At 46.3% G+C, this 26,027-nt stretch overlaps 1 protein-coding gene and 1 long non-coding RNA gene across 5 annotated transcripts in view; one reads left to right on the top strand and one right to left on the bottom strand.

The window, feature by feature from the left end:
- LOC134957994 (uncharacterized) overlaps positions 1-19,546 on the bottom strand; it is a 250,730-nt gene extending 231,184 nt beyond the window's left edge. Inside the window, exons 1-3 of the long non-coding RNA XR_010186826.1 lie at positions 19,363-19,546; positions 17,179-17,238; positions 17,023-17,088 (exon numbers count right to left, since the gene is read on the bottom strand). This is a non-coding gene — a long non-coding RNA (uncharacterized LOC134957994). The remainder of the gene's footprint in view (positions 1-17,022; positions 17,089-17,178; positions 17,239-19,362) is intronic.
- The window catches only part of FIRRM (FIGNL1 interacting regulator of recombination and mitosis), a 926,412-nt gene that overhangs the window by 868,806 nt on the left and 31,579 nt on the right, over positions 1-26,027 (top strand). The window lies entirely within an intron of this gene.

Here is a 26,027-nt window from a genome sequence, read left to right as displayed (position 1 = left end):
CATTCTTATGTTGACAGGTCTAGTAGCCCCCTTCCCCTACCTGCTATTATGCTCTCTAGATTGTCTACCTCTGGTCATAGGGGTGGGGTATCCAGATGGTATCAGTATATTGTTCTTTTGAATAAAACCAGTAAACTACCTTCGCAGATTAAGTGGGAGAGGGATCTTTCTATTGTACTTCGAGAGGAAGAGTGGGATACAATTTCCTCACAGTGCTTTAAAATCTCTAAATGTCTCCAGCATTCAGAAATGTTCTATAAACTATGCAATAGTTCACTCCGCAGAGGCTGCACCGTATCTGGCCCTCGACCTCCCAGCTATATTGGCGAAACTGTGGTGAGGTGGGTACCATTCTACATATTTTCTGGGATTGCCCAGTTTTGAGGCCTCTGTGGACGGAAGTGTTCTCTCTTTTGGGGGAAGTGGTGGGAGCGACTGTGCCACTAGATCCACTATTTGCCTTATTCCACTACTCTCCTCATGCTCTCCTCAGCTGCGACAAGTATATTGTAGGCCACGTCTTAATATCAGCTAAGGCAGCGATAGACCAATTGTGGAAATCACAGTCCATACCTCACATTCAGACGGTTATTAATAATACCCATACGCATTTCCTTTTTGAAACAGCGGGATGTGTGTACTCTTCATCTCCTTCTATCTATATGAGATGGTTTAAATGGAGTGAATTCCGGGAGAGACAGGGTCACTCCGTAATTTTTAGTGATCCCATTGACACGGCAATTCTGCACTCTCCACAATCTGATAATACCCGTATGTGACAGATGCCCCCTATCTATCTTTATGTTACAATATCTGAGTAAGGTACTCCCCTGACATATATGTTCTCTTCTCTTTGTTTATATTTCTTCCCTCGTGTGTCGCTGTCTTGTTATGTCTTTCCCTCTTTCCCTCTCTACTGTGCTCTCTATTTTATTACTTTTTTGGTTCTATCTAAGGTTGATAGTTAAGAGAATCTATGTACACTGTTAGTGAACTGAGCTTCTGAATCCAGATTTGCCGTGAATGTTCGGGTCTCATGTATTAGCTCAATGTTGTACTCTTTATACGATCTCTGTTCATGTACATTTATTTATTTATTTTTTCTCTATATTTGGAAATTAATAAAAAAATCATTATTGAAAAAAAAAATGTGTTGCATATCACAGAAGACCCCACTGTCCCTGACACAAGGGTCTGTATGTTTAAGGGAAAGAAACCTGAGGTAATGTTTCCTCCCTCTCATGAATTGAACGCTCTTTTTGAAAAGGCTTTGGGAGTCTCCTGACAAGAGACTGCAGATTCCCAGGAGAAATGCTATGGCGTATCCTTTCCCCTCGCCGGATAGATTACGGTGGGAATCATCACCCACAGTGGACAAAGCCCTGGCGCGTTTGTCCAAGAAGGTGGCGCTACCGTCCCCTGACACGGCAGCCTTTAAGGATCCTGCGGATCGTAAACAGGAAACTACCTTAAAATCTATTTATGTTACTACCAGTATGCTACTCAGGCCAGCCGTGGCATCGGCATGGATGAGTAGCGCTATTGAAAAGTGGGCAGATAACTTGTTATCTGACATAGACACCCTGGATAGGGACAGCGTAGTTTTGACCCTGGGTCACATCAGGGACACAGCGGTTTATCTAAGGGAGGCTGCGAGGGATATTGACCTCTTGGGATCAAGGGCCAATGCCATGGCAATCTCGGCTAGGAGGGCGTTGTGGACTCATCAATGGAATGGTGATGCTGACTCTAAGAAGGCAATGGAGGCTCTGCCCTACAAAGGTGAAATTTTGTTTGGTGAGGGCCTCGCGGACCTTGTTTCCACAGCTACCACAGGTAAGTCTTCCTTTTTGCCTTTTGTCCCTCCACAGTAAAAGATTCTTCCTTCCTCGCGGCCATAGGTAAGGGAAGAGGTAAAAGATCCCCGGCTGGGGCAAGCTCCCAGGAACAGAAGTCCTCCCCGGCTTCAACCAAGTCCACCACATGACGCTGGGGTTCCGAAGCGGGAGTCCGCACCTGTGGGGGCACGTCTTCAACTCTACAGTCAGATCTGGGTTTGCTCGGACCTAGGTCCTTGGGTGCTGGATATTGTGACCCAAGGATACAAGCTGGAATTCCAAGACGTGCCTCCACACCGATTTTTCAAATCGGCCTTACCAGTTTCTCTTCCAGAGAGAGAGGTAGTATGTGCTGCAATACAAAAGCTGTGTCAACAGCAAGTCATTGTCACGGTACCCCCGTCACAACGGGGAGACGGGTTTTATTCAACCCTGTTTGTAGTCCCGAAGCTGGATGGCTCGGTCAGGCCGATTCTTAACTTAAAATCCCTCAACCTTTATTTTAAAAAATTCAAATTCAAGATGGAATCTCTCCGAGCAGTGATCTCCAGTCTGGAAGGGGGGATTTTATGGTGTCGGTCGACATAAAGGATGCGTACCTACATGTCCCCATATATCCTCCTCATCAGGCGTACATGAGGTTCGCTGTTCAGGATTGTCACTACCAATTTCAGACGTTGCCGTTTGGTCTGTCCATGGCCCCGAGGATTTTCACCAAGGTAATGGCGGAAATGATGGTGCTCCTGCGCAAGCAAGGGGTCAGAATTATCCCGTACTTGGACGATCTCCTGATAAAGGCGATATCACAGGAGCAGTTACTGAAAAACGTTGCGCTCTCCCTACAGGTGCTGCAACAGCATGGCTGGCTCCTAAATTTACAAAAGTCGCAGTTGATTCCGACAACTCAGCTATCGTTCTTGGGCATGATTCTGGACACCGACCTGCAGAGGATCTTTCTCCCGTTGGAAAAAGCTCAGGAAATCCAGAACATGGTCAAGGAACTTCTGAAAGCCAAGAGTGTCGATTCATCACTGCACTCGAGTGCTGGGAAAAACGGAGCGGCCTACGAGGCCATTCCGTTTGGCAGGTTCCATGCAAGAACGTTTCAGTGGGACCTGCTGGACAAGTGGTCCGGGTCCCATCTGCAGATGCACCGGAAGATAAGCCTGTCTTATCTCCAAAGTTCTCACCTTCTAGAGGGTCGCAGGTTCGGAATCCAAGATTGGATTCTGGTGACCACGGACGCGAGTCTCTGAGGTTGGGGAGCAGTCACACAGGGACAAAATTTCCAGGGAAAATGGTCAAGCCAGGAAGCTTGTCTGCTCATAAACGTGCTGGAGTTAAGGGCCATCTACAACGGCCTGCGGCAGGCGGAACATCTTCTTCGCGACCTGCCCGTCCTGATTCAGTCGGACAACATCACAGCCGTGGCGCACGTAAACCGCCAGGGCGGAACGAAGAGCGGCGATGGCGGAGGCCTCCAAGATTCTTCGCTGGGCGGAAAAACATGCAAGCGCTCTGTCAGCGGTCTTCATTCCAGGAGTGGACAACTGGGAAGCAGACTTCCTCAGCAGACACGATCTCCATCCAGGAGAATGGGGTCTTCATCAAGAGGTCTTTGCAGAAGTGACAAGTCGTTGGGGACTTCCTCAAATAGACATGATGGCGTCTCGCCTCAACAAGAAGCTTCGGACATATTGTTCCAGGTCGAGGGACCCTCAAGCAATAGCAGTGGACGCACTAGTGACACCGTGGGTGTTTCAGTCGGTCTATGTGTTCCCTCCGCTTCCACTCATCCCAAAGGTATTAAGGATCATAAGAAGAACAAGGGTTCGGACGACACTCGTTGTTCCAGATTGGCCACGGAGGGCCTGGTATCCGGATCTTCAGGAAATACTCACAGGAGATCCCTGGCCTCTTCCTCTCAGAGAGGATCTGTTACAGCAAGGGCCGTGTGTGTTCCAGGACTTACCGCGGCTACGTTTGACGGTGTCAAAGTCAAAAATATTACACAGAAAGAACATACAGACTTAACGCATATATGTCGCTATGCTTGCAAATACGCGCAGCGAGCACAGCAATATATGGTAACATACGCATTTACACGGACATGCCACAGAGATGGATTCGACACCTATTTCATACAGCACCTAATTATAATAATATCAAGCGCCAGACATAATGATTTAAAATTATATAATGGAGTAATGTCATGCATGTGTATTGGAACGAAGCAAGATAGACCTGTCATATTTGGTATTAATGCAACCAGATTAATGTGTAGATTCATTTGATACTTGTTATTAAGTTGTAGGACATTGCAACAAGTAGTTATGATTAAATGTATGAAAGCTAAAATCACTCTTATTAGGACAATAGACATTTCCAAACAAGTGGTGGACAGGAAACTCAGGCCAGCCCCTTTTGATGTCTTCAAGGCTGAACCTGTTTAGCATACGAAGAGACCAGTGACTCATCATGAATGAGAAAGTTCCCTCCCTTAGACTAGATGTGTGCACTCCCCCAAACTAGATAACACATTACAGAGACACACAGGAGTTAGTTGCTGTTTTGTCCCAGACGATGATGGAGGTGCTGCCAGACCAGTTCCTGTATTTATTTACAGAGAGAGAAAGAGTGATATGGAGGGACGAATTTATATGAGAAAGATATGGTAATTGTATCGCTGGCCTGTAACTGTATGTATTAACTGCTTACTGTATAAATTGTAACCATGAGCTTTGGAACTCAGGTAATGTGTGGGTGTATTGTTTTCTCTTATGGGATGCAGTGTTTTGCGATGTATAGCGCACATTCATGGCACATGGTAATAAGATGTGCAGGCATCTACAATATATATAATTTTGTATTCTCAACGGCATGGCAGTTGAACGCCAAATCCTAGCTAGGAAGGGTATTCCCGGGGAAGTCATCCCCACTCTACTCAAAGCTAGAAAGGAGGTAACGGCGAAGCATTATCACCGTATTTGGAGAAAATATGTGTCTTGGTGTGAATCCTATAGAAGAATTTCAGCTGGGGCGTTTTTTCAACTTTTTGCAAGCAGGTGTGGATGCGGGCCTGAAGTTAGGCTCCATTAAAGTGCAGGTGTTGGCCTTATCAGTTTTCTTTCAAAGGGAATTAGCCTCACTTCCAGTAGTGCAGACTTTCGTGAAAGGCGTGCTACACATCCAACCTCCGTTTGTGGCACCGTGGGACCTTAATGTGGTGTTACAGTTCCTTACGTCACATTGGTTTGAACCTTTACAAAAGGTAGAGTTGAAATTTCTCACTTGGAGGTGGTCATGCTAATGGCCTTGGCGTCCGCAGGGCCGGTGTCCGAATTGGTGGCTTTGTCTCACAAAAGCCCCTATCTGATTTTCCATGAGGATAGAGCAGAGTTGAGAACTCGTCAACAATTTCTACCAAAGGTGGTTTCTTCGTTTCACATGAACCAACCTATTGTGGTGCCTGTGGCTACTGAAGCCTTGGCTGATTCCAAGTCTCTTGATGTGGTCAGAGCTTTGAAAATGTATGTAGCCAGAACGGCTCGGGTTAGTGCAGAGGTGCTGTTTGTCCTGTATGCGGCCAACAAGGTTGGCGCTCCTGCTTCTAAGCAGACTATTGCACGCTGGATCTGTAATACGATTCAGCAGGCTCATTCTACGGCTGGTTTGCCGTAAACGAAATCAGTGAAAGCCCATGGTGGGCTCGTCTTGGGCGGCTGCCCGAGGTGTCTCGGCTTTACAGCTTTGCCGAGCAGCTTCTTGGTCGGGGTCAAACACTTTTGCAAAGTTCTACAAGTTTGATACCCTGGCTGATGAGGACCTCCTGTTTGCTCAGTCGGTGCTGCAGAGTCATCCGCACTCTCCCGCCCGGTTTGGAGCTTTGGTATAAACCCCATGGTCCTTTTGGAGTCCCCAGCATCCTCTAAGACGTATGAGAAAATAGGATTTTAATACCTGCCGGTAAATCCTTTTCTCTTAGTCCGTAGAGGATGCTGGGACCCGTCCCAGTGCGGACTCTATCTGCAGTAATTGTATATAGTTATTGCTTATGTTACACAAAGGTTGTGTTTTGGTAAGGGTCAGCCTGTTGCTGATCTCGTTGGTTCACGCTGTTAACTGGTTTTAGTGAAATGCCTTGTTGTACTGTGTGTTGTAGTGTGAGCTGGTATGTATCTCACCCTTTGTTTAACAAAATACTTTTCCTCGAAATGTTCGTCTCCTCAGGGCACAGTTCCTATAACTGAGGTCTGGAGGAGGGGTATAGAGGGAGGAGCCAGTTCACGGCCATTTAAAGTCTTAAAGTGCCCATGTCTCCTGCGGATCCCGTCTATACCCCATGGTCCTTTTGGAGTCCCCAGCATCCTCTACGGACTAAGAGAAAAGGATTTACCAGTAGGTATTAAAATCCTATTTTTTCTGAGTTGTTTTTTTGTTGCCTTGGGGTTTATTTTTTAGAGAAGGGAAGATTTTGGTTTTCCTTATTTGTGAGTTTTGTGTCTGAGGTGTGTTGTGGCTAATTGAAAGTGGTATATCCTTTTTCCATAGCTTTGCTGGTCCTCTATTTTGTCATTAGAATTTCTTTTTTGCTAGACCTACGTATGTTCAGGAAAGAGTACTCAATCAAAAGTTCTACATAAAAAGGGAAATCTGTTGCAAAATGTTTTTCCTGTGCTAGTTGTCAAGTGAATCCAGCTGTTAGACTGTACTAGGGGGCCCTTTGTGAGGAGGAAATTTTGGTACCATCTTGCCTAATAGGGCATATACTGGGTCGTTCAGTTACTATGACACAAGAAAGTCATTAGACCTCAACTAGATTTTCTGATGGACCCAGTTTGTGCCAGGTTTATCATGCTCCGTGGAAGACATATTTCAGGTATCTTCACCCTTGGAGAGGATATAAGAACCTGCTTCAGATACTCTAACTCAGAATCATCAGCTTCCTGTAACTTTTAAGTCCGCAGATAACGCTGCATCTGATATTTATTCTAATGTGGAGGATCATTGTCCTTCAGGTTCTGATCCAGAATTTTCTCTAGTGTCTGAGGAAAAAATGATTAATTCCATTGTATTGGAAGCCTTAGTACAGGGGTGGCCAACCAGTGAGAAGCAAAGAGCCAGAAAAGATCTGTAGTCAAGAGCAAGAGCCACTATCATGCGCGCGCCGTAGGCGCGTGTGCAAAAATGGGGGCGTGGCATAGTTGTCACAAAGCAACACCCCATTTTTGTGCGCACACCTTTCGGTATGACGTTTGTAGGAGAATGACCTCATATCATAACCCCAGTTTTTCGTCATGTTGTACATGCCACATACATCTAATGCCCCAGTACAGTACATATAAAAACGCCAAAAAATCGGTGCCCCCACAGTGCCAGATACATATATGCCCCCCACAGTGCCAGATACACATTTGTCCCCACAGTGCCAGATACACATTTGTCCCCACAATGCCAGATACATATATGTCCCCAGTGCAGATACATATGTCCTCACAGTGCCTGCTATGTCCCTAGTGCCAGATATGCCCCCAGTGCTAGATACACATGTCCCCACAGTGCCTGCTATGCCCCAGTGGCAGATATGCCCCCCAGTGCAGATACATATGTCCCCACAGTGCCTGCTATGCCCCCAGTGCAGATACATATGTCCCCACAGTGCCTGCTATGCCCCAAGTGCCAGATACACATGTCCCCACAGTGCCAGCTATGCCCTCAGTGCCAGATGCATATGTCTCCACAGTGCCTGCTATGCCCCCAGTGCAGATACATATGTCCCCAAGTGCCAGATACACATGTCCCCACAGTGCCAGCTATGCCCCACAGTGCCAGCTATGCCCCCAGTGCCAGATACACATGTCCCTACAGTGCCAGCTATGCCCCAGTGCCAGATATGCCCCCAGAGCAGATACATATGTCCCCACAGTGCCAGCTATGCCCCAAGTGCCAGATAAACATGTCTCCAGTGCCAGCTATGCCCCCAGTGCAGATAAATATGTCCCCACAGTGCCAGCTATGCCCCCAGTGCAAGCTACACATGCCCCCACAGTGCCAGCTATGCCCCCAGTGCAGATACACATGTCCCCACAGAGCCTGCTATGCCCCCAGTGCCAGCTATGCCCCCTGTACAGATACACGTCCCCACAGTGCTCCTCCTCCTCCTCACCGCACTGCTGCTGCTCACTCTCTGTCGGCGGTGTTTCTCTTGAATTAGGCGCCGGTCCGTGAGCCAATCAAAGCTCACGGTCTGGCAACCAGTCAAGAGCCCTAGCTGCCGGTCCCCGAGCTTTGATTGGCTCACGGGTCGACGCCAAATGAAGAGAGACACCGCCGCCGGAGAGGCGTGTGCGTGTGTCTCGGTCTGGGAGCAGCGGTAGCCAGGAGCTGACCGAGCTGCATGCGGCTCGAGAGCCGCGGGTTGGCCACCTCTGCCTGTGGGGACATGTACTAACATGTTGGCCAAAAGTGTTGATGTTTAATAGTAAAGAAGATTTAGCTCCAGAAACAATGGGGACATGTACTAACATGTTGTCCAAAAGTGTTGAAAACACCTATTTAATAAGACCCTTTTCATATCTGGTGTGGAAGACCAGTAAAGGGGAGATGTCGCTTGACCTATAGCCCCTACCTAAGCTCTGGGCGCCAGTCTACTGCAGATGTCCTGCCCTTGAGCTGCCTCACTTTCCCACCTTCCGTCAGAGACCCAGGCAGCCATCTTAGTGCAGGCAGCAAGCAGGTCTCCAGGAACGGTGAGCTTAGTCTACCTGTAAAAACATTTGCAGCATGCCAGGTTTTTACAATCACTTATATCCTACGTGTTCATTGCAGAGATATTGTATATTTATCTGCATTGTATGTGACTGTGTGCTAGTTCTGCTGTGTGACTTTCCTTTCAGTTATATCATATCTCTATTTCTATACCCTGTACACAGGTGCTTTCAGGGCTATTTCTCATAGCACATACTTGGCTTCAGTCACATTGTACACTCTGACTATCTATAGCATATTATTTCAGAGTGTAAGGGCGCCCATATTGTTTTACTTACATTTCTAACAAAAAGGGATGCATCAAGCAGAATCCCCTGTGTTGCTCTCATGTAGAGTTTGCCTTGCAAGGTTATCTGTGGATAATGTTATATAGGATGGCCTCTGTGCTAACTGTTATACACTGTTGTACACCTCCTAGTCAGTCCACACCTCCTGCTCCTATGCAGAAACCTCCCTGGGCGGCTTTTTCTAAACTATTAGGTACTCTGGTGGACTGACTTACACTCTCCATGGGCCCCCCTATGTCGTTACCACCCAATATAGTACCAAAAGTGAATCCACCTTGGGTAGGTACCCTGTCTACTCAGGTTCAACAGCTAACACAAACTCTGACTAGACAAAAGTCCCTCACAGGGCATAAACATTCCACTGGTTCCTCTAGACAGGCTACCTCCTCTCAAAACACAGCCTTATCAGATTCTAAAGTATTATCAGAGGGTGAGGCTACAGCTCTCTTTCACAGACTCCTGTGCAGCAGAGGAGGAAGCTCCCATTCTGGTAGATGTACCTGCTCTAGTTGAGGTTATTAAAGAGATTCTGCAACTTTCAGATGAGGAACCCACACCTGTTGCTAAGAAAACTCGTGTTTAAAAAGCAAAATATAATTAAATCAGAATTCCCTCATTCTGATCATTTAATGGAAATTAGACAGGAACCCTGGAACACTCCTCATAAAAATTTCCCTTTGTCTAAGCGTGCTTTAGCTCGCTATTCTCTCCCAGCAGCAGTGTGTGTAAAGTGGGAAACTCAGCCTCTTGTGGATTCTCATGTCATACGTCTGGTGGTGACGTCCACTTTGCCTGTCTCTACAGTCTCTTCACTGAAGGTACCGACAGATAGACAAATGGAAAATTGTCTGAAATCTATTTATTCCCTCACAGGGGGCTATTCACAGGCCTACAGTAGCAGCATCATGGGCAGCAAAGGCTATAGAAGCATTGTTACAGACACTTGAAGAGGAACTGCCTTCAGATATGTCTGATAAATTCAGAATGTACCTGACACATGTTAAGACAGCGACTTCTTACATTGGTGAGGCATAATCAGAGTCTGGAGTTGTAGCAGCAATGGCGTCTGCACGCCGTATTTTTTGCTACGTTCTTGGAAAGGGGATTTAGATTCCAAGAAAACATTTGAAAATCTACCCTTTATGGGTGATATTCTCTTTGGGAAAGAGCTGAACAAGATTGTAGCATCATTGGTGGCTGCAAAAGCAGCCTTTTTGCCCCCGGCTCTTACTCAGCGGGTCAAAAGTTCCACTTTTCGTACCTTTTGTCCACAAATAAAAGTGAAAGGACAGGTGTTCCCTAGGCAAACACACACTACAAAGACCTCTAAGCCCAAGTCCAAGCACGTCAACCTGCAGCAAAGCCTGCAGCCTGACGGGGCCGGCCTCCCCGTGGGGGACATGATGGTGGGAGGCCGACTTCTGCACTTTGCGCTGGTTTGGACCATGACCACTTCAGACGCTTAGGTGCAGAAATAGTCTCTCACGGGTACGCTGTCTCGTTCAAGGGACGGCCCATTCAACAATACTTCACCACGGGCCTTCCATCAGATCAGGAAAAGGCTCAGATACTACAAAATGTGGTCAACTCATTTCTGCACTCTGGTGCCAGTTTCTCAGTCTCAACGGCCGATTATCAACCTCAAATCTTTAAACAGGTTTGTAAAAGTTTCCAAGTTTCGTATGGAAACCCTGTGATCCATAGTTTTGGCCATGGAACTTGGGGACTTTATGGTTTCCCTGGATATACTGGATGCATATCTGCATATTCCTATTGCACTCTTGCATCAGCTATTCTTGCTGTTTGCAACCAACATCATCAGTTCCAGGCACTGTCATTTGGCCTAGCTGTGGCTCCCAGGATATTTACCAAGGTCATGGCAGCACACTTTCATCGTCAGGGAATCAGATTAACCCGTACGTGGATGACCTGCTGATCCTGGCGAATTCACACAAGGTTCTCCTCCGTCATCTCCAACTTGCAGTAGACTTCCTGCAACGTCACGGATGGCTGATAAATTGGAAAACGTCCTCCCTTACACCGTTGTAGCGGAATAGTACACCTGGGAGCACTTCCAGACTCTCAAAGTCAGTGACTTTTTCTATCACCGGACAAGTTCTTAAAATTTAGTGAACAAAATACGTTAGTTCTTTCACCGTCCTCAAGTGTCCGTTTATTCAGCAATGCAAGTTCCCCGGTCTGATGGTGTCCACGTTCGACATGGTCGAACTCGCAACCTCTTCAGGGGCTGATTCTTGCCAAGTGGAACGATCAGCATCATCACATCAAGTCACAAATTATAGCTCTGACTCCGGAGGTTCGACGTTCACTGACTTTGTGGCTCCACGACCAGCAGCTGGACAGGGTACGACCCTTCTGGATCCTCAACTGGGTACTGCTCACAACTGATGCCAGCCTTTGCGGCTGGGGAGCTGTAACCGAGCAACACTTGTTTCAGCGGTGATGGAGCGTGGCAGAGTCTCGTGTACCAACCAGTGTGTTGGAATTGAGAGCAGTGTACAGTGCATTAACTCTAGGCTGCACTGTTCTTCAGGGCACACCGGTTCAGGTTCAGTCAGACAACGCCACAACAATGGCATATATCAAGGCTGCACTAACAGTAAAATGGTGATGCACAAAGTGAACAAGATTCTAGTGAGCTGAAACCTCATCTTCAGGTCATATCAGCGGTGTTCATTCCATCGTACTCAACTGGGAAGCCGATTTCCTCAGTCGTCAGGATGTTCACGCCTGAGAATGGGCTCTTCACCCTAGAGGTCTTCTAACTCCTAGTGGGCAGTTGGGGTCTATGAGCCGTGGAGCTTATGGCGTCACCCCACAACCGCAAAGTTCCAGTATTCGGATCCCGGTCCAGGGGTCCTCAGGCAGTATTCGTAGGCGCCTTGTCAGTCCAGTGGCCCTTTTGTCTACCGTACATTTCCCCTCCGGTATCCCTTCTACATTGGTTCCTTCAAAAGTTCAAACAAGAAGGAGGAAACCTCATTCTGATAGCCCCAGCGTGGCCCAGACAGCTTTGGTTCTCCAATCTCCAGAGCCTCTCAGTAGAGCAAACCCTTCAACTTCGTCAACGATGGGACCTTATAGCCCAGGGCCCATGTCACCATCCAGATCTAGCCCATCTGTATTTGACAGGGTGGCTTTCGAATCATCAGTCCTAAAGACACAAGGATTTTCAAATGCTGTAATTCAAACTATTCTTAAGGCACGTAAACCTGCTCAGCACGTATATATTGTAGACTGTGGCATGCTTATTTACATGGTGTGCTACCAAGCGTTGTGATGCAACTAACTTTAAACTCTCAAGAATACTTGCTTTTCTTCAACGAGGTTTAGATTTGGGCTTGCGACTTGCCTCTCAAAGTACACATTTCTGCATTGTCTGGTTTCAATGCAGAATTGCCTCACTTGCTGATGTACATACTGTACATTCCTTCAGGGTGTCATCAGCATACAACCTCCTTTAAGTCCCTCCAGTAGCTCCATGGGATCTGTCTGTTGTGCTGGATGCCCTTAAAGAGCCCCTCTTTGAACCTTTGGAGTCAGCCAATCTCAAATGGCTGACGATAAAAGTGCTGTGTTTGCTTGCTATTGCATCAGCCAGGAGGGTGTAGAATTTAGGAGCCCTCTCTTGTCGGCCCCCGTTCCTGATTTTTCATCAAGACAGGGCGGTTCTCCGAACTAGGCCTGGTTACCTCCATAAAGTGGTTTCTAAATTCCACCTTAATCAAGAAATTGTGGTTCCAGCCTTTGTCTCACCGGACTTGCCAGCAAAAGAACAGTCTTTGGATGTGGTTCGTGCTTTACGTCTCTATATAGACTGTACTAGCTCCATCAGATGGTCTGATACTCTGTTCATTCTGTTTGGATTTCACAAGTGTGGTTGGCCTGTTAATAAGCAGACGCTGGCCAGATGGATTAGAATGGTCATTGCACAAGCTTACGTTCAAGCTGACCTTCCTGTACCAGCTTCAATTTCTGCCCATTCGACTCAGTCTGCAGGACCTTCTTGGGCGGCACGCCGTGGTATGTCCGCAGAACACTTTGTGCAAGGCGGATACGTGGTCTTCAGTTAACATGTTTCTTAGGTTTTATGCCTTTGATACATTCGCCTCCCAGGATGTTTCTTTTGGACGCCGGATTCCTTTATCCTCTCAGGTGCATCCCCTCCCTTGAAATAGTGCTTTAGGCCATTCCCGATGTTCCCTGTGGAGCCCCTATGAACCCTTAAGAAGAAAACAAGAGTTATGGAAGACTTAACTTTGTTAACTCTCTTTCTTCGAAGTTCATAGGTTCCACAGGGCACCCACCCTGAGGCACCTGGCCTCTCTAGGTTTTTACGGCATTGGCCTCTGGTTCCTTTCTCCCGTCTGCGAGAATGTGTTCTTATGTGCCTAACATCTTTCTTCTCTCCTTTCATTTTCCTGTTTTGAGCTGGTTACCAAAACCGAATGCCTGAGATGGAGGCGAGGTTATAGTGGAGAGGAGCCGAGCATTCCTGGGATATGCTGAAAGCTTGAATTGTTTGGTACATGGTGAAATGCAATAGCTGATTACAGACCTCATTGGGGACTATATCCAGCACATTCCGAACCAACCTCCTACAATTGGATGCCCACCTTTTTTGGAATACAATTACCAGTGCCTTGGATGGTACCAGACCTTGTCACAGCTCTTGTGAGGACTCTTGACTAATTCATCCCAGTGCAAATAACCCTCCAGTGACTCAGGGACTCATATCCTCGGATACATTTATGAAACCGGGAATTTTGATTATGGCAACCAAGGAGGTAATAAATTAGGAACGGATCACCTGCATACGTGCTGTTTAAATACCCCATTTATGAGGCTTTTTATATGTATTGTGAGTTTTTATGTAAGTTTATACCCAAATACATTTACTGCTATTAATTTGAATATTGATATTGTGTATATGATCATTCATCAACAAGCGCTGCTAAAGTACATGTATTGTATGTTTTTCTGGCTTTAAGGGACTAAGTATCCCTTTATTAGCAGCTTCTTAATTTGTCAAAGCAGTTCTGATGCAAGCGCCGGCTTTTATACCACGGTGTAACCTTCATGAAAAAGGATTCAAAATGGAATCCCCAATTTTAGTTATAAACAGCATGGAAAATGGGTAATACATGGTATCCCTAGGTGTCAGAGATGACTATCTCTATTTCCTCATTTGTAAGGGACACAAATAACTCCTCATATTTGTAATAAGATCTCTTAATTTTCAGTACAAGCCTTTTGGCCTTTAAAAAGCACCAAGTATTTAAATAGCAAAAAAACACAAAGCTGATAGCAGTGGGGCAATAAAAGATGAATTATGGAAATAAGGAGATTCTTGACATTAAAAATATTTTCTTTTGAGAGTCAGGCAGTCGCAAACCGTGCAATGAAAGACATACCCTGAGCCAGTCTTCATTCCATGGGGAAACAGTCAATAGTTTTTCAAGGCTATTTAGGTGACCAAATAGACTTCTATCACACCAGTAGTGGAACAAAGGTGGGTATTTTAACACCATAGAGAGTATGGGTTAAGAAGAAATGTTGTGCTAGTGCTTGAGTATTGTTTACTTGGCATCCCTAGTTTAAGTATGTTATGTTGTATTAGAATTTAGTCTTACAGTCTTCTTTTTTTGCGGATGTTACAGTTTCATGTTGATTCTGCATAAATTGCATTTCATTATGGCTTGATACATCTCAGACACACCGTAGCCCATACACGCAAAGTAATCACCCATTTTGCATTAAGTATGTCCTGGTAGGTACAAGTTGGAGGTGATTCTCATCACTCTTACCATCTGTGATGGCGGATGGACACATGAGAAAGTTTGAATGGAAGCTATCTAAATGTAACATTGCTTTTTTTTTCATCAAGATAGTTCACAGTAAATACAGTAAATTGTATTATGAATTGCATTGTGCCTTTTAAGCCTGTTCAATTTATCGATAAACGTACATAGAGGACTTTCTTCCAAGTTTAAATCAAAGTTATCACCTATGTATCAAACGTAGAAAGTAGTACAGTTTTTGTACAGATGGAGCCTCCCTCATCTATGCTGTCTGTGGCGTTAGTCGCGATTACGGATACACAGCGTGCCTGGACGCAAGGAGGCTTGCCTAGTCGTAGAGAGGCGCATAGAGCATTTGGCGTTACCATTGATCCACAATATGTCGCTTTTTAAAATCACCATTGCACATGTGTGTAGTCTCCATTGAAATACAGTATTGAACTACAGCACAAGAACTACCTTACTGGAGCGTCTCATTATGCTACAGTATTTCAAATGCATAAAAGTAGTACAGTATATACAGACGCAAACAAACGTGATAAAGCTATAGTCCATTGATGATAGGAATATATGAGCGCCCAAGTCCCGCAGACAAACCAAGAAATTAAAATTAGTAGTGTATACAGATGCAAACGAATGTGTTACAGCTATGTTCCATTGATGTTAGGGATATGTGAGCGTCCAAATCCCGTAGCCATTACGGCATAATCAAAACCAATGGGAAGGGATCACGATTTACATTTATACATGAGCTTGTGTATCTGTCATGAGCCGTCGTGGCTGAGTGCTGAAGTGTGTCGCTTCCCATGCTCCGAGCCCCGGGTTCGATTCCTAAAGTGTGAATGCCTTTTTTTTCTGACACTTTATTAATTTTTATTTTTTGTATTGCAATATACCTTCACATTCAATAGAAATATGCACACAGGCTCTACATGAATCAGGGGAATGCTGTAGGAGCGTCTCATTCCGTTATCTAAAATACACAGCGGCTGTGGGGATAAGCGAGCTCTATGCACCGTATGGCACACATACAGTACTGTAGCAGGCCAGACACGATCACAGAGCGGGTTCACAAAATGGCTGCCACTCGTGACCCAGCGCCTCGTGGAAGCCCACAGCTATGGAGAGAGCGACGACATCGGTTTTGCAAGAATCAGGGCAATGCTGAAGGAGCGTCTCAATACACTAGCTAAAATATACAGCGGCAATGAGGTCCCATAGAATGAGCAATTAATAGAAATAGTGTATACAGATGCAAAAGAACGTGTTAAAGTTTTGGTCCAAGTCCCGTAGCCATTAATCAAAACCAATGGGAAGGGATCACTGCTTTCAATAACACATGAGCTTGTATATCGGTCATGAGGCGTGCAAATGCCTTTTTTTTTCCTGACACTTTTTTTCTAGTGTAATATACTGTAATTTTACATTCAATAGAAATATGCACACAGGTTTTACATGAATCAGGGCAATGCTGCTGGAGCGTCTCATTACGCTATCTAAAATACACAGTGACTATGGGGATAAGCGAGTCCTGTCACCATAAGCTGTCTGCTGTACTGTAAGTGTAGTACAGTACTGTATTTTGAAATTATACACAGAATATAAGCATGTCACATACTATACTGTTTCAGAGGATTTAGCAGGGACTGCTTGTGTGACTTACTGTAGTATAGTACATTTACTGTATATACCTCTAATACACATTTCCTATGGAAAATAAATGTAAAAATTACATATACAGTACTGTAGATGGAGCATTTTCTTTACTGATCCATTTTTTTTTTACTTCACAATGTATTTAAGTGTTTCTATGGAAACTGACTTACTGTACAGTATATTTACAGACCAACCTAATGTACACCAAAATATTTTGTTTTCCATAATAGATTATGTAAAAAGTACAGTGTTACAGAAGGTAAGAAAAATCACAAAGCATGGCTACTGTACTGTTAAACTCAGTCTATGGCATTTCAAGCCGTGCCATACTGTACGTGGTAGGATAAAGGAAATACTGTATGTACAGTACTGTGTACAGATCTCTACTGTATGCATTAAATTCCAATTGCAATTTACAGTAACCTTGTCCAAAATCTTACAGTACTACTGATCGTCCCTTAGTTAATTAAAAATATTTTAAAACCTACTTTACAGCATGTTTAGTCTGTTTAACTGAAGACTAAATGGTCCAAGTGGTTCTTACAGTATCTTCCGTCAAAATCTAGGTTTCTTTGTACAGCACCTACTGGTCACGTGAACCCAACCCATTGGTAGAACACAATGTGCATTACTGTAGATTGCGATACTTACCAGGCTGGCCTGAAGGCTCCCCCATCTCATCCGCCTCCTCTGCCTCCGTATCAATAACGAGGCGGTCTGTGTGTAAAAGATAACGTATTGTAAAATAAAAAAGATTACAGTAATACTGTAGGAAACTAGTGTCTCTGTAACAATAATAATGATTACCACTTCTGGAGCTTCCCTCTTCCTGCCCGGCATGTTCCTGGGTGGGTGGGGCATGTGGTACTGTGGAAAAATAACATTGTAACATGAGCTACAGTACAATGAAATACAGTACTATAAATAATGCATAAAAATAAATCATGGAGTATCATACGATATGCCGTCATTCGGGATGCCGGTGCTCAGTATCCCGATGATTGCATCCTGAATGCGAAAATACCAAATGTGAAAATCCCGACAGGGGTTCGTTTAGCATAGTGCCCCCCTCTAACCAAAAGCATACCCTCCTGCAGCCTAAACATCCCCCTTGGTGCTTAACCCTCCTGCAGCCTAAACATCCCCCCTGGTGGTGCCTAAACCTATCCACCCATGCCCGCAGCCTAACCCTACTCGCTCCCTATCATAACCCCACATTTGGGATGCCGGCGCTCGGTATCCCAAAAATGGCACCCCGAATGTAAAAATCCCAAATGCTAAAATCCCAATAGAGGTTCGTTAAGTACTGTATAGTAGTACTCCCCTCCCCTCTAACCCAAAAGCTCCCCTCCTGCGGCCTAAACCTCCTCCTTGGTGCTTAACCCTAAGTTACCCCTGGTGGTGCCTAAACCTAACTCTCCCTTCCCTGGCTGTATACTCACTTCATCCGGCGTCCTTGTCGGGATCACGGAGCCTCTCTCCCACCCAATTCGACCCATCATTGCCACCATATTCAGGGGTAGGTGGATTCAGGCACCGGGATCTCGACCGCCGGGACCCCAAGTCATGAAAGTCGCACCAGAATTCTCGTTACTCAATACCACTGGGAAACGAGGCTGAAATCAGAGTGTAGTGTGCTTACCGGCTGAGCTGGGGCCTGGCTCCTGCTCATCCTGAGCCTGGGGGGGGCTGCAGGTGGGCAGGTGGCGACGGTATTGTGAAAAAAATATAACAGTACCATAAGTGACTATGTAGTGTGTAAAATATACAGTATAAAATATATAGTATAGTACAGTATATATTTGCACGACAATTTGTTGTGCTACAGTATATACAGTAAGAAAGTTAATATGTACAGTACTGTATACAGTATATCTTATTTTTTTTCTACAGTATATACTTACACTACAGTATACAGTAAATACAATATGCAGTACATTATCTCTCCTTCCTACCCCACACAGCCCACAGCCTTTTTCATGCATTGCCATCCCTCTCACACCATTCCGAAGCCCTGTATCCCCCTCCCAAATCCACTCTTAACCTGGGAAGAAACGCACACCCCAGTATCCAGACCTGAACATGGCACAGCAGAAGAGGCCGGCGCCGGCCACAAGAATCCTGCCCAGCGCAGCTGTTGCCATGTCCCATAACTGCCTATAACAGAGCTGGACCCGAAAGAATGGGCACACGTCCCTGTTGTTGGACCTGACCACTTTGAAATAGACTCATACAGTAGTAACATACTGTACTGTTTGTAATAAACGTCATTACGTTTATTACAAACAGTACAGTATGTTACTACTGTATGAGTCTATTTCAAAGTGGATCCTGACCTAAAATTGTCCGGGATTCAATCCCAGGATTGACCGGCAAGCTCGTTTTTTATATGCCGGATCTCACAGGAAGTGTCCCACCCTCCCTCCCCTCTAGACTGAGGTCAGTTATCTGGGCTGGTAGTGGCGGGACGGGAGGGGGACATTGCAAATACTGTATAAATCACAATGTACAGTACTTGACAATAATTACAAGCTCAGCGACGCCTTTCCTGCCTAGTACGCCGACGTTCTGCCAGCCCTGTAAAAAAATATATACAGTATAATGGCAGCATACTGTACAGCCAATGAAATTCAACATTGACAGCATCTTTATGACATCACAATCAATGGAATTGTTCATTCTAGTACCCTGTACCTAATCACTCAGGAGGGCATAGTGTACTGTACTGTTTTAAAAACTTAAGGAACACATTTTTAAATGTAACATACACTTACAGTATCGCTACAGTACAGTAGTACACGGATTACATTAGGTCAAGCGTATTAGACAGAACACTACCTTTATAGACATTGTGACACTCATTAGCATTTCCCTTATAAACATGACAAACATCAACATGCAGCCCTCATGCGCCCCCCCCCCCACCCTAGACCTCTCATTACTGTACATTACAGTATAAATTGATTTCATGACCGATGATGCAGCACTCACCTGAATCCATCTTATTCACGTCACAGTAGTGCAGTTTATTCACTTCACAGTATTGCCCTCTTCACGCTGTGTCACACAGTAGAGCACCTTATTCACATTACTGTACGTCACAGTAGTGCAGTATATTCATATTACATCACAAAGTAGAGATCTGCCACAGTCATGGACCTTATAACACATTATACAAGAGTAATGCACCTTATAACACATTAGGCCACAGTAATGTCCCTTAGAAAACAATCTGCTACAGTAACGTCCTTCGAATACAATCTGCCACAGTAATGCCCTTAGAATACTATCTGAAACACAAATGTCCCTTAGAACACAATCTGCAACATGAATGACCCTTAGAACACAGTGACCTCACCATACAGCACCTGACTGTCATTTACAGTACATTAAGGCAAATCGTAATGCTGCTATGGTTGTAATACAGAAGATAGACATTAAAAAGATTGATAGTCATTTGGTCAACAGTCAAAAAAGCGACAGACAATGGGTCGACAGTCAATGGGGTAAATTTACTAAGGTGGGAGATTTTTAGAACTGGTGATGTTGCCTATGGCAACCAATCAGATTCTACTTACCATTTATCTAGCTGCTTCTAGCAGATAATAGATATAATCTGATTGGTTGCTATGGGCAACATCACCAGTTCTAAAAATCTCCCACCTTAGTAAATTTACCCCAATGATTTAAAACCTTTTTTCTCTGACGTCCTAAGTGGATGCTGGGACTCCGTAAGGACCATGGGGAATAGCGGCTCCGCAGGAGACTGGGCACAACTAAAAGAAAGCTTTAGACTAACTGGTGTGCACTGGCTCCTCCCACTATGACCCTCCTCCAGACTTCAGTTAGAATCTTGTGCCCGGCTGAGCTGGATGCACACTAGGGGCTCTCCTGAGCTCCTAGAAAGAAAGTATATTTTAGGTTTTTAATTTTACAGTGAGATCTGCTGGCAACAGACTCACTGCAGCGAGGGACTAAGGGGAGAAGAAGCGAACCTACCTGACTGGAGATAGTTTGGGCTTCTTAGGCTACTGGACACCATTAGCTCCAGAGGTATCGAACACAGGACCCGACCTCGATCGTTCGGTCCCGGAGCCGCGCCGCCGTCCCCCTTACAGAGCCAGAAGCAAGAAGTGGTCCGGAAAATCGGCGGCAGAAGACCTCGGTATTCAACAAGGTAGCGCACAGCACTGCAGCTGTGAGCCATTGCTCCTCATGCACACCTCACACTCCGGTCACTGATGGGTGCAGGGCGCTGGGGGGGGGGGCGCCCTGAGCAGCAATATAAACACCTTGGCTGGCAAATCATCACAATATATAGTCCCAGGGCTATATATGTGATAAATTACCCCAGCCAGAATTCCTGAAAAAAGCGGGAGAAAAGTCTGTCGAAAAAGGGGCGGGGCTAACTCCCTCAGCACACTGGCGCCATTTTTCCCTCACAGCTCCGCTGGAAGGATCGCTCCCTGGCTCTCCCCTGCAGTATCAAGCTACAAAGGGTAAAAAAGAGGGGGGGCACTAAATTTAGGCGCAGTATAACTTATATAGCAGCTATAAGGGGAAATAATTCAGTTAATCCCTGTATTATTATAGCGCTCTGGTGTGTGCTGGCATACTCTCTCTCTGTCTCCCCAAAGGGCTTTGTGGGGTCCTGTCCTCTGTCAGAGCATTCCCGGTGTGTGTGCGGTGTGTCGGTACGGCTGTGTCAACATGTTTGATGAGGAGGCTTATGTGGAGGCGGAGCAGATGCCTATAAATGTGATGTCACCCCCTGCGGGGCCGACACCTGAGTGGATGGTTATGTGAAAGGAATTACGTGACAGTGTCGACTCCTTACATAAAAGGTTTGACGACATACCGAATATGGGACAGCCGGCTTCTCAGCCTGTGCCTGCCCAGGCGTCTCAAAAGCCATCAGGGGCTCTAAAACGCCCGCTACCTCAGATGGCAGACACAGATGTCGACACGGATACTGACTCCAGTGTCGACGACGATGAGACTAATGTAACTTCCAATAGGGCCACACGTTACATGATTGAGGCTATGAAAAATGTGTTGCACATTTCTGATGTTACCCCAGGTACCGCAAAAAAGGGTATTATGTTTGGAGAGAAAAAACTACCAGTAGTTTTTCCTCCATCTGAGGAGTTAAATGAAGTGTGTGAAGAAGCGTGGGCTTCCCCCGATAAGAAACTAGTAATTTCTAAAATATTACTAATGACGTACCCTTTCCCGCCAGAGGATAGGTCACGTTGGGAAACATCCCCTAGGGTGGATAAAACGCTCACACGCTTGTCAAAGAAGGTGGCACTACCGTCTCCGGATTCGGCCGCCCTAAAGGAACCTGCTGATAGAAAGCAGGAGGCTATCCTGAAGTCTGTATATACACACACAGGTATTATACTGAGACCAGCTATTGCTTCAGCATGGATGTGCAGTGCTGCAGCTGCGTGGTCCGATTCCCTGTCGGAAAATATTGATACCCTAGACAGGGACACTATATTGCTAACCGTAGAGCATATTAAAGACGCAGTCTTATACATGAGAGATGCACAGAGGGATATTTGCCGGCTGGCATCTAAAATAAGTGCAATGTCCATTTCTGCCAGGAGAGGGTTATGGACTCGGCAGTGGACAGGTGATGCAGACTCTAAAAGGCACATGGAAGTTTTGCCTTATAAAGGTGAGGAGTTGTTCGGGGATGGTCTCTCGGACCTAGTTTCCACAGCAACAGCTGGGAAGTCTGCACTTTTACCCCATGTTCCCTCACAGCCAAAGAAAGCACCGTATTATCAGGTACAGTCCTTTCGGCCCCATAAGGGCAAGCGGGTTAGAGGCGCGTCCTTTCTGCCCAGAGGTAGAGGGAAAAAGCTGCAGCATACAGCCAGTTCCCAGGAGCAAAAGTCCTCGCCCGCTTCCTCTAAGTCCACCGCATGACGCTGGGGCTCCACAGGCGGAGCCAGGTACGGTGGGGGCCCATCTCAAACATTTCAGCGATCAGTGGGCTCGCTCACGGGTGGATCCCTGGATCTTTCAAGTAGTATCTCAGGGGTACAAGCTGGAATTCGAGACGTCTCCCTCCCGCCGTTTTCTCAAATCTGCCTTGCCAACAACTCCCTCAGGCAGGGAGGCAGTGATAGAGGCAATTCACAAGCTGTATTCCCAGCAGTTGATAGTAAAGGTGCCCCTACTTCAACAAGGACGGGGTTACTATTCCACAATGTTTGTGGTACCGAAACCGGACGGTTCGGTGAGACCCATTTTAAATTTGAAGTCCTTGAACACACATTTAAAAAAATTCAAGTACAAGATGGAATCGCTCAGGGCGGTTATTGCAAGCCTGGACGAGGGGGATTACATGGTATCACTGGACATCAAGGATGCTTACCTGCATGTCCCCATTTACCATCCTCACCAGGAGTACCTCAGATTTGTGGTACAGGATTGTCATTACCAATTCCAGACGTTGCCGTTCGGTCTCTCCACGGCTCCGAGGGTCTTTACCAAGGTAATGGCCGAAATGATGATACTCCTTCGAAAGAAGGGAGTTTTAATTATCCCGTACTTGGACGATCTCCTGATAAAGGCGAGGTCCAGGGAGCAGTTGTTAGTCGGGGTAGCACTATCTCGGGAGGTGCTACAACAGCACGGCTGGGTTCTAAATATTCCAAAGTCACAGCTGGTCCCTACGACACGTCTACTGTTCCTGGGGATGGTTCTGGACACAGAACAGAAAAGTGTTTCTCCCGGAGGAGAAGGCCAAGGAGCTGTCATCTCTAGTCAGAGGCCTCCTAAAACCAAAACAGGTGTCGGTGCATCACTGCACGCGGATCCTGGGAAAGATGGTAGCTTCCTACGAAGCAATTCCATTCGGCAGGTTCCATGCAAGAACCTTTCAGTGGGACCTGTTGGACAAGTGGTCCGGATCGCATCTTCAGATGCATCGGCTGATAACCCTGTCTCCAAGGACCAGGGTGTCTCTGCTGTGGTGGCTGCAAAGTGCTCATCTTCAAGAGGGCCGCAGATTCGGCATACAGGACTGGGTCCTGGTGACCACGGATGCCAGCCTTCGAGGCTGGGAGGCAGTCACACAGGGAAGAAACTTCCAAGGACTATGGTCAAGTCAGGAGACTTCCCTACACATAAATATTCTGGAACTGAGGGCCATTTACAATGCCCTAAGTCAGGCAAAACCCCTGCTTCAAAACCAGCCGGTACTGATCCAGTCAGACAACATCACGGCGGTCGCCCATGTAAACCGACAGGGCGGCACGAGAAGCAGGACTGCGATGGCAGAAGCCACAAGGATTCTCCGATGGGCGGACAATCACGTGTTAGCACTATCAGCAGTGTTCATTCCGGGAGTGGACAACTGGGAAGCAGACTTCCTCAGCAGGCACGACCTCCTCCCGGGAGAGTGGGGACTTCATCCAGAAGTCTTCCAACTGATTGTAAACCGTTGGGAAAGGCCACAGGTGGACATGATGGTGTCCCGCCTAAACAAAAAGCTAGAAAGATATTGCGCCAGGTCAAGAGACCCGCAGGCGATAGCTGTGGACGCTCTAGTGACACCGTGGGTGTACTGGTCGGTTTATGTGTTCCCTCCTCTTCCTCTCATACCAAAGGTACTGAGGATAATAAGGAGAAGAGGAGTAAGAACTATACTCATTGTTCCGGATTGGCCAAGAAGAGCTTGGTACCCGGAACTTCAAGAAATTATCTTAGAGGACCCATGGCCTCTGCCGCTCAGACAGGACCTGCTGCAGCAGGGGCCCTGTCTGTTCCAAGACTTACCGCGGCTGCGTTTGACGGCATGGCGGTTGAACACCGGATCCTGAAGGAAAAGGGCATTCCGGAGGAAGTCATTCCTACGCTGATTAAAGCTAGAAAAGAAGTAACCGCAAACCATTATCACCGCATATGGCGAAAATATGTTGCGTGGTGCGAGGCCAGGAAGGCCCCAACGGAGGAATTTCAGCTGGGCCGTTTCCTGCACTTCCTACAGTCAGGGGTGACTATGGGCCTAAAATTGGGTTCCATTAAGGTCCAGATTTCGGCTCTATCGATTTTCTTCCAGAGAGAACTGGCTTCACTACCTGAAGTTCAGACTTTTGTTAAGGGAGTGCTGCATATTCAGCCCCCTTTTGTGCCTCCAGTGGCACCTTGTTGGATTTCCTAAAGTCACATTGGTTTGAGCCACTTAAAACCGTGGAATTGAAGTATCTCACGTGGAAAGTGGTCATGTTGTTGGCCTTGGCTTCGGCCAGGCGTGTATCAGAATTGGCGGCTTTGTCATGTAAAAGCCCTTATCTGATTTTCCATATGGATAGGGCAGAATTGAGGACTCGTCCCCAATTTCTCCCTAAGGTGGTATCAGCCTTTCATCTGAACCAACCTATCGTGGTGCCTGCGGCTACTAAAGACTTGGAGGCTTCCAAGTTGTTGGACGTAGTCAGGGCCCTGAAAATTTATGTTTCCAGGACAGCTGGAGTCAGAAAGACTGACTCGCTATTTATCCTGTATGCGCCCAACAAGTTGGGTGCACCTGATTCAAAGCAGACTATTGCTCGCTGGATCTGTAGTACGATTCAGCTTGCACATTCTGCGGCTGGACTGCCTCATCCTAAATCAGTGAAAGCCCATTCCACGAGGAAGGTGGGCTCTTCTTGGGCGGCTGCCCGAGGGGTCTCGGCTCTACAACTTTGCCGAGCAGCTACTTGGTCGGGGTCAAACACATTTGCTAAATTCTACAAGTTTGACACCCTGGCTGAGGAGGACCTAGAGTTTGCCCATTCGGTGCTGCAGAGTCATCCGCACTCTCCCGCCCGTTTGGGAGCTTTGGTATAATCCCCATGGTCCTTACGGAGTCCCAGCATCCACTAGGACGTCAGAGAAAATAAGAATTTACTCACCGGTAATTCTATTTCTCGTAGTCCGTAGTGGATGCTGGGCGCCCATCCCAAGTGCGGATTGTCTGCAATACTTGTATATAGTTATTGTTTAACTAAAGGGTTATTGTTGAGCCATCTGTTGAGAGGCTCAGTTGTTATACTGTTAACTGGGTATTGTATCACAAGTTATACGGTGTGATTGGTGTGGCTGGTATGAGTCTTACCCGGGATTCAAAATCATTCCTTATTGTGTCAGCTCTTCCGGGCACAGTATCCTAACTGAAGTCTGGAGGAGGGTCATAGTGGGAGGAGCCAGTGCACACCAGTTAGTCTAAAGCTTTCTTTTAGTTGTGCCCAGTCTCCTGCGGAGCCGCTATTCCCCATGGTCCTTACGGAGTCCCAGCATCCACTACGGACTACGAGAAATAGAATTACCGGTGAGTAAATTCTTATTTTTAACCCCAATTTGTTGAAAAGCCTTCCCCTTGTGAGCTTGCTTCACTTGCTGCACTTCAGGCACTGTGGGTCACTTTGCCCGCCAAAACTTTACTAATGGTGATAGAGTACTGTACAGTAGTTTGGGACATGGATAGTCAATTTGATTAAATGTGTTCGCTCGCCACGCTTTGGGCTTGGGGGTAATTCCAAGTTGATCGCAGCAGGAATTCTGTTAGCAATTGGGCAAAACCATGTGCACTGCAGGGGAGGCAGATATAACGTGCAGAGAGAGTTAGATTTGGGTGTGGTGTGTTCAATCTGCAATCT

This window comes from Pseudophryne corroboree, chromosome 9 (assembly GCF_028390025.1).
Source record: "Pseudophryne corroboree isolate aPseCor3 chromosome 9, aPseCor3.hap2, whole genome shotgun sequence".
Lineage (NCBI taxonomy): Eukaryota > Metazoa > Chordata > Amphibia > Anura > Myobatrachidae > Pseudophryne > Pseudophryne corroboree.
The sequence above is the reverse complement of the archived record's forward strand: the minus strand, read 5'-3'. Positions and strand labels throughout refer to the sequence as shown.